The sequence below is a fragment of the Mustela nivalis genome (assembly GCF_964662115.1).
Source record: "Mustela nivalis genome assembly, chromosome: X".
NCBI classification, from domain to species: Eukaryota; Metazoa; Chordata; class Mammalia; order Carnivora; family Mustelidae; genus Mustela; species Mustela nivalis.
The window spans coordinates 33,005,297-33,021,441 of NC_139040.1; the positions used below are offsets into that span (position 1 = coordinate 33,005,297).

The window sequence follows — 16,145 nt, forward strand, 5'->3', positions numbered from 1 at the left end:
AGCCCTGAGACCCTGCAATAATCTTTTAGTGTTTCTGTGCCTCAGTTCCCTTATTGGTAAAATGTGATGACATCAGTACCTGTCTCATAACGCTGTGATGAGGATTAAGTGAATTAATATAGGAAAACATTTTCAGAAGCGCTGGCACAATATGAGCACAATTGAATTTTGAGCTATTATTATAAATTATTCTGTAGGGCAATGTGAAGTTAGTGAAGGAGTTTGAATGGACATATTTGTGTTTTGAAAAGGTCACACTGACTACAGCATGGAAAATGACATGAATCTGTCCTGTTAGAAGACGGAAATGCATCAAAAGGTTATTGCAATTGATCAGTCAAGAGATGTTAAGAGCTAAGATTAGGGTCGTGTCAGTGAAGATGAAGTGATTATGGATGGCCCTCTAAGGTCTTTAGAGGTCTCTAAGGGTTAGAGAATGGAATCTTTATATTGTGCGTATATGTGTGTATGAAATGGTGATTGAAGATAAATGAGAAAAAGGAATCTAGGATGACTCCTATGTTTCTATTTTAGGGCACTGCTTGAGAAGTCACACTACTGTTTGGTACTGGAAATAGAGGAAAAGAAAGTGATGATAAGTTCCATTAATATTTTGAGTATTCATAGTTCCCATGTGTATTCATGTTCTGTGAAACAGAAAAAAACTATTTCAAAACTGTTACATTATCTATCAGTTTTGAAATCATGTATGGAAGGATTATCTGGATATTTTAAGGTCATCTGCGTAAGTGGAATTTATCACTGTTCTAGGGAAGATATACATGCTGTTCTTCTACAAGTACTGGTTTGTTATTTGCATAGCTCAAAAATATTATTGAGAAGAATCCTTTGGTGACTCATGTTGTAGAAGTATCAAGGTACCATAACAGAGCTCTGGTAAATTTATTTTGGATCAGGAGTCTGTCAGCTTTCCAAAATAAGAGGACCTTTGGAGATAACTAGTTTAAAGCCTTAAAACCGTATCAGTGCATTCATTTATTAACCAAAAACTTATTGTCTACTAGGTAATAGGCATTATGGTGATGTAAAAGCAAAAGCAGTTCTTACTCTCATGGGCCTTATGATTAACCATACGAGATGATTTTTTTCAGCCAGATGGAGCAACATGTGCATAAGCCCTGTGGTGAGAACGCAGAGCACAAAATAGGAGAGTGTATAAGAAATGTCTGTAGAATTAGTCAGATGCCACAATGTTTAGGACCTTGAAAATCAAGTGTCCCAAGATAAAGAGGAAGCCATGGAGAATTTTTAACAGGGCAGTTGTATAATCAGATTTGCTCTTGGAGAACAAAAGACAGGTACCCTGACGGTAGAAATTACAGGGACCAGAGTAAATTCAAGGAAATGTATTAAGAAGCTATTATAGGGGCCGCTGGCCGGAAGAGCATGTGACTCTTGATCATGAGTTCAAGCCCCGTATTAGGTGCAGACATTATTTAAAAAAAAAAAAAAATGATTGCTAGTGCCCATTGGTGATGATTAAAAATTGAATACAGATTTTTTTTTTTTTTAGATTTTATTTATTTATTTGACAGAGAGAGACACAGCGAGAGAAGGAACACAAGCAGGAGGAGTAGGAGAGGGAGAAGCAGGCCTCTTCCCACTGAGCAGGGAGCCTAGTGTGGGGCCCAATCCAGGACCCTGGGATCATGACCTGAGCTGAAAGCAGACTCTTTTAGCCTGAGCCACACAGTTGCCCCCAGATTGTTTTTGTTTTTTTTTTTTTTAAGAAATTATTATTTTAAGTCCAGGCAAATTATGATGGTGATTTGATTTGGACTAGTATTGGAGGGGTATAGATGGATATAAGTAGTTTCAAGGGATATTTGAAAACTGAAATGAATTTGATTATGGATTGGACATGGGAGATGTAATGTCAGGTGTCTAGGGTGCCTGGTTTCTGGCTTGTACTGTGGAATGGACACCACTGATAACTAGTAAGATGGAACTACTATACCTTGAAACTACATCTCTGGCAATAAGACCCATTTTCAGATGGAAGATCATGATTTTGGTTTTTGGCATTTTGCATTTGAGGTGTGTTTGAGACTTCCAAGTGAAGATCTTAAGAAAACAATTAGATATATAAGTCTGGGGCTTAGAGCACTAGTTTGGATGAGAAATATACGTTTGAAAGTCATTGTCATAGTGATGGTAATGGAAGGTGTAGGAACAGATAAAATTATCTAGGGAGAACATAGGGTCAGAAGAAATGAGGACCAAAGAATTCTGATGTATAAGGGGTAAGCCTAAAAATGAAGTAAAATGAATAGCCAGAGAGATAGAAGGAAAACTGGGAAGCTGTTGTCAGAAAAGCCAAAGGAATAGTGTTTTAAGGTTGGTGGTAAACAGGTGAATGTTGTTAAGAGAGAAACAAGATTGGAATGAAAAATATTGATTCAGCAATATGAAGGTCATTGGTTATTCTGGTCAAGGTTAAGGTTATTCTGGTGAGACCTGTTTTAAGAGAGTCATGGACTTGTGGGATGAAGGAAAAAACTAGAAGAAAATGATGTGATAAAGAGTGAGTGGGGGCATGTGGAGAATATAGTAAATATAGACAACTCTTTCTTGAAGCTTGGTTATAAAGAAGTACTGGAGCAGTAGCTGAAAGCAAATATGTGGGCAAGGTAGTTTATGTTTTTTAAGCCTTGGGAGAGATGAGCATGTTTGAATGCTAATGGGATGTATCTGGCTATATCGATATATATGTATATCTTATGTATGTTGAAGATATTAAAGAGAAGGAAAAAATTAAATTGAAGGTTTCTGATAATCTGAGCAGGGTAGGAATTCAAAACACACAGGAGGTATTTTATCTTCAATAGTAGAAAATATACTTCCTTTATTATAGTAGGAGGGAAGGAAGGGAGGATGTGGGGAAGATATGGATTCAGGAAATTGAAGGAATTTCCATCTGATGACTTAATTTTGTTTTTAAAGAGGTAAGGTCATATGCTAAGGAAGAGAGGGTAGGAAAGGATTGAAGATATTAGAAAAAGGCTTTTCACACCAGTCAAAATGGCTAAAATTAACAAGTCAGGAAACAACAGATATTGGTGAGGATGTGGAGAAAGGGGAACCCTCTTCCACTATTGGTGGAAATGCAAGCTGGTACAGCCACTCTGGAAAACAGTATGGAGATTCTTTAAAAAATTAAAAATAGAGCTACTCTGGGACGCCTAGGTGACTCAGTGGGTTAAGTCACTGCCTTTGGCTCGGGTCATGGTCTCAGGGTCCTGGGATCGAGCCCCATGTCGGGCTCTCTGCTCAGCAGGGAGCCTGCTTCCGCCTCTGTCTCTGCCTATCTCTCTGCCTACTTGTGATCTCTGTCAAATAAATAAATAAAATCTTAAAAAAAAAAAAATAGAGCTACCTATGACCCAGCAATCGCACTACTGGGTATTTACCATAAAGTTACAAATGTAGTGATCCAAAGGGGCACATGCACCTGAATGTTTATAGCAGCAATGTCCACAATAGCCAAACTATGGACAGAACCTAGATGTCCGTCATCAAATGAATGGATAAAGAAGAAGTGGTATACATATATATATAATGGAATACTATGCAGCCATCAAAAGAAACAAAACCTTGCTATTTGCAACAATGTGGATGGAACTAGAGGGTATTATGCTGAGCAAAATAAGCCAATCAGAGAAATACAATTATCATATGATCTCCTTGATATGAGGAATTTGAGAGCCAAAGTGGCGTGTTGTGGGGGGTAGGGAAGGAAAAAATAGAACAAGACGGGATTGGGAGGGAGACAAACCATAAAAGACTCTTAATCTCAGGAAACAAACTGAGAGTTGCTGGGGGGTGGGGGGTACGGATAGGGTAGCTGGGTTATGGACATTGGGGGAAATATGTGCTATGATGGGTGCTATGAAATGTGTAAGCCTGATGGTTCACAGACCTGTATCCCTGGGGTAAATAATATACCATATATATATATATATATATATATATATATATATATATGATTTTGTTTATTTATTTGAAAGAGACAGTGAGAGAAGAAACACAAGCAGGGGAGGAGGGAGAGGGAGAAGCAGACTCCCCACTGAGCAGGGAGCCTGATGCAGGTAGCGCTTGATATTAGGACCCTGAGATCATGACCTGAGCCGAAGCCAGACACCTAAGGACTGAGCCACCCAGGTGCCCCTACATAATATGTTAATTAAAAAAAAGAAGTTGAACAGAGACATATAATAATGTTTTTGAGTAGTAGGGTGGATTTATATAAAATGGAATGTTAGGATTTTATCATGGAATAACCGAGCGTGGGACTTGTTCCATCAGCACTTACCTGCTCAGTGAGAGGCACAGGGGGGACTTGAGAGTTAAATTCATTTAGGTTTGGGATTTTGTTAGGAAGTTATGATACAAAAGCAGAGAGGCAAATTTATTTTGGGGTAGGGAAGCCAATCTAGATGACATAAAGAAGGGAAACAAGACCAAATCTGATGGATGAATTTGGGAAAAAATAGTCAAGTCTTTGCAAAACAAAAATAAACAGAGTGGCAGTACTTAAAGACCTAAGCTAGAATGAAATGAGATTATGGGAAAATCGTTTGATTTCTCTGGCCTCTGTTTTCTCGTTTATTTTTAAGCCAGGGTGATAGATGGTGGAAACTAATTTCTACACATATCTTGTTGTGTTTTGGTAGTAAGTATCAATAGACTGGGATGGGCCTAGGAACTCCTGAGGAGCACCCCACCCACTTCTAAGGAATGAAGTGGAGTTAGGGGGTAGGAGGTATTCGTCATTCTAACTTTCCCATGGATGTTAAAGTAAAGGAAGACAAAACCGCGTTCTAAAGTTGTAATTCTATTACAAGTAGTGTTCTTTCCCCTAGGCGTGTTTGACTTTGCTCATCCAGCAGTGACTAATCACTAATAATGGAATCAGCCATTTGCTTTGTCTAGCACTTTTGCAGGAAGAACAATGTACATTTTTGATGGAATCAGTACTGATTTATTGAGAGGAAACTTGAACTCCAGGGTATCCTGATAATAGCCAAAGCATGTGGGGTGAACTGTCAATATCTGGAAAAGGAGAAATTAGGTCTGATTAAAGATATGTAAGTGCATCACCACAACATCTCAGAACACCACGGCAGCAGCTGGTGTTGGGAGGAAGTGCTGTGGTTCACAAGAGCAGTTATTACTAGCAGAACCTCCAGAGGGCCATAGAGTCCTCCAGCACCTGTATCCTCTTGTCTGTTGCTATAAGGACTTAAAAGGCCTCAGAGGGGGGAGGCAAGAAATGTTTTTTTGGTCATTGTAAAAAGCTTCTACTTCAGCATTTTGTGATTATATTCACAAGTGGGGTGGTTCAAGTATGTCCCCACCCTCCCCAGCCCTAGGTATCTGGTTGCAGGTTTTTGCCAAAGAAAGTGCTACAGAGTTTAAATGTGGCCCTTTACAAGAATGAGCTTTTGACTCAGGCTATGTAGAAAACGAGGGGTTGGACTATGTAAGTGCAAACATCTTTCATTTCATGGAAATCTGTGCTTGAAAGGTTATGAACTTTTAAAGTATTTTAATACACAATGCTAAATACTCCTCTAATTAGGTTATAGGTTCTGCTTAAATAAGAAAGTAGTTTATTTTGCTCTCACCTGAATGTCTTGAGTTGGCTAATCTAAGGCTGCAGGAAGAATATGCAGCTTTATTGCATCAGATTAAGAGCGGGGGGCTACCCCAAACTCGTTGTTCTACCACACCTAGGGTGATTCCCTCATCTACTTGATCTGAGGTGGCTCACTACCAAGATCATATTCTTTTTTAAAAATATATTTTTTAAAGATTTTATGTATTTATTTGAGAGAGAGAGGGAATGAACAGGGGGAGGGGCAGAGGTCGAAGCAGACTCCCCACTGAGTGCAGAGCCTGACACTGACATTGGGGCTCGGTCCCCGGATCCTGAGATCATGACCTGAGCCAAAGTCAGACACTTTACCAACTGAGCCACTCAGGCGTCCCTACCAAAACCATATTCAAAGCAGCAGGATAGAGAAAGGAAGAAAGGGGAAGAGGAGAAAACATTCATTCTTTTTAAAGGTAAGACCTAGAGAGGTGGTGGCAGGGGGGATGGGGTAACTGAATGATGGGCATTAAAGAGGGCACTTGATGGAATGAGCACTGGGTATTGTATGTAACTGATGACTCACTAAATTCTACCCCTGAAACTAATAATACAGTATATGTTAACTAAATTGAACTAATTAATTATTTAATTAATTATTAAAGAATTTATTTATTTATTTGAAAAAGAAAGAGACAGAGATAGCAACAGAGATAGCATGAGAGAACACAAGTGAATAGGAGAGGGAGAAATGGGCTCCCAGGGAGCCCAATATGGAGCTTGATCCCAGGACTCTGGGATCATGACCTGAGCCAAAAGCAGCCACTTAACCGACTGAGCCACCAAGGCACCCTACTAAATTGAATTTAAATTAAAAAAAAAAAAAAAAAGATGTGACCCAGAGATTGGAGATGACACTTCCATTTATATGTCTTGGGCCAGAACTTCAGTACATGTCACATGTAACTGAGAAGATGTTCAGAAATGTAGTCTTCATTTTGTGTGGCCATGTTTCCTGCTAAACCTTGGGGACTCCGTTACTACTGAAGAAGATGAATATTATGAAACAGTAATGTTAGCTGCACCCCCTCCAAAAATGATTATACCAATTTGTATTTCTACCAGTAGCCTGAGAGAAGGCTCACACTTTATTAATTTTGCTTGAATTATAATTTATTTAACTCTAAGTTTATAGAATTTATTTTTAAAAGATTAATTTTAGAGCAATTTTAGGTTCATAGGAAAATAAAAAGGAAGGTATAGAAATTTCTCATATGCCCGCTGCTCCCACACATGCATAGCCTTCCCATTTTCAATATCCCACATGACAGTGGTTCATTTGTTACAATTGATGAGCCTATGTTGACCTGTCCTTATCACTCAAAGTCCATAGCTTACATTAAAGGTTTACTCTTGATGATTGTACATTCTATGTATTTGAACAAATGTATAATGGCATGTATACACTATTATAGTATCACATAGAGTGTTTTTGCTGCCCTAAATATCCTTTGCTCTACCTATTCATCCCTCTTCATCACCTCAATCCCTAGAAACCATTGATCTTCTTATGGTCTTCATACTTTTGGCTTTTCCAGGATGTCATATAAGTGGAATCACATAGTATGCAGCCTTTTCAGATTGGTTTCTTTCACTAAGTAATAGGCACTTAAGGTTCTTCCATGTCTTTTCATGGCTTGATAACTCATTTCTTCTTAGCACTAAATAATATTCTATTGTCTGGATATACCATAGTTTCTTTATCTGTTCACCTACTGGAAAGACATCTTGGGTTGCTTCTAAATTTTAGTAATTAAAATAAAACAGCTAGAAAGATCTATGCTCTGATTTTTGTGTAGACCTAAGTTTTTGACTTCTTTGGGTAAATACCAATCAGTTTGTTTGCTGGATGGTATAGTAAGAATGTGTTTAGCTTTTAAGAAATCACCCAACTATCTTCCAAAGTGGGTGTACTACTTGGCATTACCACCAGCAATGAATGGTCATTCCTGTTGCTCCACATCCTCTTTCTCGTCTGTTGTCAGTGTTCCAGATTTGGGCCATTCTAATAGATGTGTAGTAATTTTTTTTTTTTTTAATTTTAAATGCTCCTTGAGTAGACTTTAGGGTAGGGAACACTATATCTTGCTTGTTTTCATATCTGTAGCCTTGAGTGCAAAATGGATACTCAGGAAATGTCTGTGAAATGAAGATATGGATGGATGCCTATGACTATGTCAGCACCAATACAACAGTCAAAGGTCAGGCTGAAAAAATAGAAATTTTGAGGTTGCATTTTGATGAGAGGGCTCTAAAGTCACTTAGGAAATATTGTCTCACTGAAGCTCAAAAGCAGCTATCAAAAACAGTGAGAAACTGGGTAGGTAGGCAGACCTATCACTTAGGATTATGAAGTGGATTTTGAACCTTTAAGCAGATATGATTATAAAAACCAGTTCTCTTAAAGATGGGAATGCATTTTTATGAAGGGCAGTAAGTCAACTGAAGAGCAAGAAATCTCTGTCAACATACAAGTAAAAAAATAACTCTTTTTTGGGTCACTTTAGAAAAGTACTTTTCTAAAAAAGATTTATTTATTTTGGGGGGGTGGCAAAGAGAGAGGGAGAGAGAATCTGAAGCAGACTCTCTGCTGAGCACAGAGATTGACGCTGGGCTCAATTTCACAACCGAGATCATGACCTGATCATGTCAGGTCATGAAACCTGATCATGAAACTAAGAATCAGATGCTCAACTGACAAAGACACCCAGGCTCCTCTATCACAAGCACTTTTAAAAAGTAAGCTTACAAGGTTACAAAATTGGTTTAATCTTTTGAAGGTTGCTGGAGGGGATGGGGTGGTGGGAGGGATAGCGTGGCTGGACGATGGACATTGTGGAGGGTATGTGCTATGGTAAGTGCTGTGAAATGTGTAAGACTGATTAATCACAGACCTGTGCCCCTGAAATAAATAGTACATTATATGGTAATTAAAAAACAAAACAAAACTGGGACGCCTGAGTGGCTCAGTGGGTTAGGCCTCTGCCTTTGGCTCTGGTCATGATCTCCGGGTCTTGGGATCGAGCCCCACATCGGGATCTCTGCTCGGTGGGGAGCCTGCTTCCCCCTCTCTCTTCCTGCTTCTCTGCCTACTAATGATCTCTCTGTCAAGTAAAAAAATAAAATCTTAAAAAAAAAATATCGATCAATCAATCAATCAATAAATAAATAACTGGTTTAATCTTCAAGTGATCAAGTGATTATTCTGAAGCCAAAGAAAATGCATTGAGAAGAGAGAATGCTCCAGTGTTTTAAAAATGAGGACAGCTAGTGATCCAAAAATATATTAATTTCTACTTAATGGAAAAGAGAAACATCAGTCAGACAAAGGAAAAGAGGGGGGCTCCTGGGTGGCTCAGTGAGTTAAAGGCTCTGCCTTTGGCTCAGGTCATGATCCTGGGTTCCTGGGATCGAGCCTTGCATCTGGCTCTCTGCTCAGTGGGGAGCCTGCTTCCCCCTCTCTCTGCCTGCCTCTCTGCCTACTTGTGATCTCTGTCTGTCAAACAAATAAATAAAATCCTTAAAAAAAAAAAAAGGAAAAGAGGGAAAAAAATAGAATCAGAAGAGAAAAGAAAGTGGGAGCAGGTGGCAGAGGGGCATGAGGGAGAAGAAGCAAAGAGCAAGAGCCTGAAATGATGGATTAGCTACCATCCATGGTCTGAGTCTCAGATATTCTGTAAACCAGAATACAAATCCTCTAGCCTAGAGAGATGCACTTACTGGAACTCTGGGAGTATGTCCAGTTGTATTGTTTGATCCCTCAGTTTCAAAGTTTTCAACATATGATAAAGACTATATGTTCCTATTTTGCACTTTGAAATCGGGACAGGAACCAGAATCTCTGATATTTCTCAGTTCAGATCTTCAATTATCTTTCTAGACTAACAGCTGAATTTTGTATGTGCCTTATAAAAATAAAATTGTTTCTGATGACTTTTGCTGCAAAAGACAAATTTAGAAGGAAAAAAAATGAAATCTCTTATTTCTCATAGAAAGTAAAGATGTTCTATAGTCTGGAGAAATGGTACTTTTAAAAAAATATTATTTCATTAGAAATGCAAGAAGTTGGAGATAGCTTTGCAAAATAATTTGAGCAGATGGAAACTATTTGTTAAAGTAATCACTGATGAAACTAAATTTTGTTAGGTTCTAGTCGCCCTAGAAAAAATGTTCTGCCTTGGTATGATACCCTCTCATATTACGATTCTAAACTACTCTGGCCTGCATCCCTCAAATAAGAACACCTGCCATTCCTGAACAGGTATGACAAAAATCCAAGGAAGCACACTTGGGTGGTGCAGCAAGTTGTGTGTCTGACTCTTGGTTTTGGCTCGGGTTGTAATCTCGGGGTTGTGAGGTTGAGCCCCAAGTTGGGCTCCACACTTAGCATGTAGTCTGCTTAAGGGTTCTTTCTTCCTCAGGGCACCTGGATGGCTCAGTTGGTTGAGTGTCCTACTCTTGGATCCTTCTTAGGTTGTGATCTCAGGGTCCAGAGTTTGAGCCCAGCCTTAGGGTCCCCACTCAGCGGGAAGTCTGCTTCCCTTCTCCCTCTGCTCATTCCCCCGGCTCGTGCACACATGCTCTCTCTCTGAAATAAAATAAATACATCTTTTTTTTTTTTTTAAGATTTTATTTATTTATTTGGCAGACGGAGATCGCAAGTAGGCAGAGAGGCAGGCAAAGAGAGGAGGAAGCAGGTTCCCTGCTGAGCAGAGAGCCCGATGCGGGACTCAATCCCAGGACCCTGGGATCATGACCTGAGCCGAAGGCAGAGGTTTTAACCCACTGAGCCACCCAGGTGCCCCGAAAATAAATAAATCTTAAAAAAAAAAAAGGAAAAAAAAAAAAAGGAAAAAAAAAAAAAGAAAAAAGGATTCTCTCTCCCTCTGCCCTATCCTCTGGAAGTGCTCTCTCTCTCATATAAATAAGTAAATCTTAAAAAAAAAAAAAAATCCAGGAAAAAGTAGGATCAAACCTTCATGTGAGATGTTCTCCATTTATGTTTTTAAGAGGAAAGAAATGTGTGATTGCCTCCTAGCGGGAGCACCTATGATCTCCCTAAAGGGACCCATGTTCCTTTATAGCAAACTTTTAGCAGAGTTAACTGTACTCATTGTCTCCATTGGCTCATCCATTCTTTCCTGAACCCACTTACAACTGAGTTTTGCTCTGGATATTCCACCTGTTCCCTTATCAGTGTCACCAACTATTTCCTATTTGCCAAATCCATTAGATTTTTTTCAGGTCTCATCTTGTCCAATCAGCAACTTTTGACATTATCTATTGAAAGACCCGCGGATCCCCTTACCCAAGAATCCAACACTGCCACTGGATGCAATCAGCAAGAGGTTCTTTATTGTTACGCAGGCGCCTGCGGGTGGTCAGCAGCTCCTGCTAGCTGAGCACACCTGGCTGGGGTGGTGCGGGATTTTTACAGACAGGTACAAACAAGTCCCGGATGGGATGGGGCCGATTGGCTGACAATTTGAACATTTGAAAAAAGGCATACTTGGTGTTAGCGGAGTGGCTTTGGAAGACCCCCTCGCGCGAAGAGAAAGGCGGGAAGGGGAAACAAAGAGGGGAAGTTTGACCTTATTACTCAGCAGAAAGACATCCTGCTTACCTGACTATGCAGCCCCCTGTCTACGTGACCTACGTGACCATGCCTCGACTATTAGGAGAAGGTATCTTGTTCAAACAGGAGACAAGTGTCACACCCTAAAAGCCAAGCGGTTACAGAAAGGCAAAAGAGCAGTTAATTAGTTAACAACTGGGGGGAAGGGTCTTTCACTATCACTCTTAGAAATATTTTCTTTACTTGGTTTCTAGGGCATTACAAGCTCTAGATTTTCCTCTTATCTCCCTGGCCTCTCCTTAGTCTCCCTTGTTGGTACATCCTCATTTCTTTGACCTCAATATATTGGAGGGTCTCAGATCTCAGTTCTTGGTCCTCTTTATTTCATTTCTTTTATACCCTTGGGGACTTCAGTTGTTCCTGTGTCTTTAAATACTGTCTATATATGGGTGACTGTCAAATATTTATCTGTATCTCTGCTCTTTCCCCTAACAGAGGCAACTATCCAACTATTCATCTTCCTCCCTTGGATGTTTAGTTAGGCAGCTTAAATTGAAACATACAAAGCTGATCCCTTGTCCATCATCCCCAAGCTACATAAATAATTACCCAGTTGCCCACAACAAAAATAGAGACATCATCCTCTGATGGTCTGTACTTAATCCATCAGTAGATCCTATCAGCATCTCCACTGCCATCAACTTGATCCCCATCACCATCAGCTTTAGCCTGTATTATTGCTTCTACCCTTTCCTTCCACACATGGTGTCACTATACTCACAACTGCCCAGTTGTCTCCCATTTTACTAAAATAAATGAGAAACTCATTACTATGGTCTACAGCCTGCCTATCTTTATGAGATGCAGGTTTTTTTGGTCTTATACACTGTTATATCCCTCATGCCTGGAAGAAGGCCTGGCATGTAGTAGGCTTTCAAAACTAATTATTAAATAATGAATACATGATAGAAATATTCATATGTTTTTCTTAGCGTTCTTTACTGTAATTGATGGTATTATATATGATATAATACCATATTTTCGTGTATTTGCAGTTTATACCTCATGGACATGAAGAAATATACTGGTAGAATAACCTTGAAGTCATATAAACCCTGCTGTGGTGGGACTCCTGGGTGGCTCAGTCTGTTAAGCTTTGTCAGTCTTGTCAGTCTTTGGCTCAGGTCATGATCCCAGGGTCCTGGGATCTGGTGCACCTGGCTCCTTGCTCAGTAGGGACTCTGCTTCTCCCTCTTCCTCTGCCTGCCTCTCCCCCTGATTGTGCTCTCTGTCAAATAAATAAGTAAAGTCTTAAAAAACAAAACAAAACAAACCCTGGTGTGGTACATTTTGTATTCTGTTTTTACTTAATTGGAGGGGGTGGGGCACACTGTATTATTTACTTTTGAAGTTGTTACGCGAAGTAACGCGAAATTAATGTTTTGAGTACACAGTGTTTGCTTGCTGACAAGTATTTGGGAGCATCTGGTAGTGGGGAGAAGGGTGTTGAACAAAAGAGATTGTTTTGCCAGCTCCAGAGAAGTGGTGCCTTTCAAGATGCTGCATTGCTTTACAGCTGCGACTTCACTTTGAATAGAGTGTAAGGTATATTTCATAATAACAATTTGACCTGCTCTAGGAAGTGGATGAAGTGGGGGCTTTTCTTAAAGGGTTATAAAAGTGGGGTGGGGTTATAAACTAATAATGTTCTGATCGTCTCAGATTAGGGACTGATTCTGAAATGTGCAAACTGCTTCATGAATTAACACTGTAAAACTGGCAGTGGCTATTGTAGCTCAAAACTGAATTCACTGGCTTTGTGCATGCTTTTGGAAACTTGTTTGCTGGATGAACTCAGGGTGTCATCTACAGAAAGGATTTTTTTTGTATACAGTGTTAGAATGTAATGTTGTCAAGGGCACAGATATAATCATATTATAGATAACCGGTTGTTAAAGTGGTATGTGTTGAAAAGAGATCCTACCTGTATTTCAATGCTCTACAATGATTTTTATCATTCAGCATGTGCCTAAAGTTTTTGTGTATTTTTGTGGGAGGTGACTTACACTTGACTAGTGGCAAGTATGAGGAATCTGCCTGATTCAAAGTTGTGTGTGTGTGTGTGTGTGTGTGTGTTTGAAAGTACACAGTCATCTTTAGCATTCTTTACGAATTACTCCACTGAAATTAAATTGAATTTGACTCACCACTAGTTCATATGCTGATTGATCCACATAGTCAGGCCTCAGGATCTGGCAGGTTCCAGAGGTGCTGATTATAATGCTGAGTCATGGCCATAGGCCAGAAGCTGTAACTAGACTTTTGTGCATGTCGGGTGGTCTCCTGGAAAGGAGGTCAGTTATTTGGGAAGCTAGTACTTTTGAGTGACATCCTGAAACCATGCATGGATACACAGCAGATTAACTAATGAAACAGAATGATATCCCAGGGAGAACTTGTTTGAAAGGAAATTTAGCTTCACTAAAGTGAGATTAGTTGAAAGGCATTATATGTTAAAAGGAACACAGTCTTTAAGAATCAGGCATACACATCTTCTCTTGCTTAAATTATATGACCTTGAATACTTTAACTTTTCTGAGCCTCAAATGACTCATTTGTAATATTGGGATAATAATACAGTAACTATCAATGTTTGTGAGACCTAAGTGAGCTAATCCATATTGATGTGGTTTTAGAAATATAGGTGAGGTTCAGTGGAGTTAAGTCTGGAGGCAATGACCAAGGAAGAATTCTTGGGAGGTCTTTGGTGCAAAAAGGTGTTTTATTAAAGCATGGGGACAGGATCCCTGGGCAGAAAGAGCTGCTGCAGGATCTTGAGGGGTGGCTGATTTGATACTCTGGAGTTGGGAGAAGTAAGGAAAAAGAGGTTACAAAAGGATATTTATATGTTAAAGAAGAACCTCAGGATACTGGAGGCCTGGCTATTATCAAGCTAAGGTTGTTTTTACCTCTGGCAAGGTATTAACCTTAAGATAGTTGGGAGATTCCTGGAAGAATGTCACACCTGTCCCACCCTGGAGTGACTGCAGGGTGTCAGTTTACGCTTTTCTCTTCCGGAGCCTTCTGTTGCCTCATCACAGATCAAGCATCTGGCACAGAGCTTGACACCTGGTGAGAGTTCAAAGAACTCTAGTTCCTGTTATTATTATTTTCTAAATCCCCTGATAAAGTTGGTACTAGAGCCCAGATCTCCTAGTCGGTGTGCCTTCTCACTTAAGACCACATAAATTGTTTTGTCCGCAGATGAGATTTAAGCCTTTACCATCACCCCACTTTTCTATTTTTCTCTCCTTAAGCTGTACTTCCCATTTTCCCATTTTCTTTTTCTCCAAGCCCTATTCTTACTTACTGCTTTGGCTGATTTTTTTAGATACCTTAAATAATGTGAATGGAAATTCTCAAATTTTGTAACACTGGTTTCTCAGTCTAATGGCAACATAAATGACATGGCCATACTTTATGTGTTTTTTTTAGAGATCACTTTAGTGGCATTACAAAACTCCATTATTATTTGTCTCTGGAACTTGCTCACTGCCTTTATAAATGAAACAAGAAGCTGTGGTCATTTCAGATAGTATGGAATAGTCTTTTTGTATTTCTTTGTCAAGGCAGAAATGGAACTTTTCCATAAAGCCATATTCTGTAAGTGACTGCATTCTTAGGCTTGCAACATTTCTGTCCCTTACTTCTTTTACCTTGCCTTTCCATAAAGATTGTATCAGCTGTGGGATCTTGTGCCAGTCATATCTCTTCTCTAAGCTGCAATGTTACTGACTGTAAATATGTAATACCAACCTTATACACCTGTGGATTTGTTAGAATAATTTAAGCAGTTCTTTGTAAATTGTAAAAGATAAGAGAATGTGTGAAGCTTTTGTTATTAAGACAAGTATCAGTAGAGGCAACTGATGATCAATAAGGGTAGTGGAAGTTGGAGGTTGATAACTGTCTACTTATCAACTGTGGATGGATCAATTTTCCTGAATTAGTAGGAGCAAATGTGTATTTTCAAAATTATTTCAGCAAGTTATTTTCAAAATTGTGATTAGTAGTAAGGTGCTCAGAAGCAAACTCCTCCTAAGCATACAGAGCAATTTAAGTTAATATAATAATTATTAATTAATTAATATAATAATTAATTAATATAATAATTTAATTATAGTCCTTTCACATACATTGTTTCCTTTAGTCTTCAGCACGAATCTGCCAGGCCGGTGTCATTACCTCTATTGTATAAATGGGAATTGAATTATAATTTGCTTCCAGGAACATTAGTGGTTGAGGCAGTGCTGAAATCCCAGTTGATACTTAGACCATTGTGCCTTTTGTTTTAACAAGTTCCTCAGCTATATATCTGTTTGTTTATCCAAAGATTAATTAGTCCTGTCAGCTTTTACATTCCCTGCTGTAATTCTAAATTTGTTTTAGATGCTTTTAGCCCCACCCATAACCTCCCTGTCTTGTGTATTGCAGAATCCATATCCTGGCCTGCTGGCTATTTCAGACGAGATCGGGCGCGTTCAGGGTGGTATGGCCATAGACATGCTGGCTATTTCAGGAACACTATCTTTTTTTTTTTTTCCAGTGTGCTTGTTCATCAGACAGGAAGGGAAGTGTTAGAGATTTTAATTAATGTCTCTGAAGTGAAGAAGAGAAAAAAAGAAGGACCTGTGATAATTGCCTATGATAATTCATTTCTTGAGAAACCGTATTATTGGTAAGTACCTGGAGTTTCTCCAGTCATGCAAGGATTATCTTCGCCCAACTCCTAGAGCATTATGTAGCATGGCTTTGAAGAGGTGGGGAAGTGAAGCTGAAAACAGGAAATAGTTTTGGCTTGCCATTCCAAAGGAGATTCTCAGCGGGAAACTGTTT

At 39.3% G+C, this 16,145-nt stretch overlaps 1 protein-coding gene across 9 annotated transcripts in view; it reads left to right on the top strand.

Annotated features, from left to right (window-relative positions):
• The window catches only part of IL13RA2 (interleukin 13 receptor subunit alpha 2), a 69,948-nt gene that overhangs the window by 29,797 nt on the left and 24,006 nt on the right, over positions 1 to 16,145 (top strand). For 5 of the 9 annotated variants that reach the window (XM_082716403.1, XM_082716407.1, XM_082716401.1 and 2 more), the window contains exon 2: positions 15,856 to 15,987. The exons of 2 other annotated variants lie outside the window; for them this stretch is intronic. The gene's annotated coding sequence lies outside the window, so the exon portion shown is untranslated. Of the gene's footprint in view, positions 1 to 5,733; positions 6,091 to 15,855; positions 15,988 to 16,145 lie in introns of those variants that run through there. 2 more of the 9 variants (XM_082716399.1, XM_082716406.1) reach the window with 2 other exon arrangements.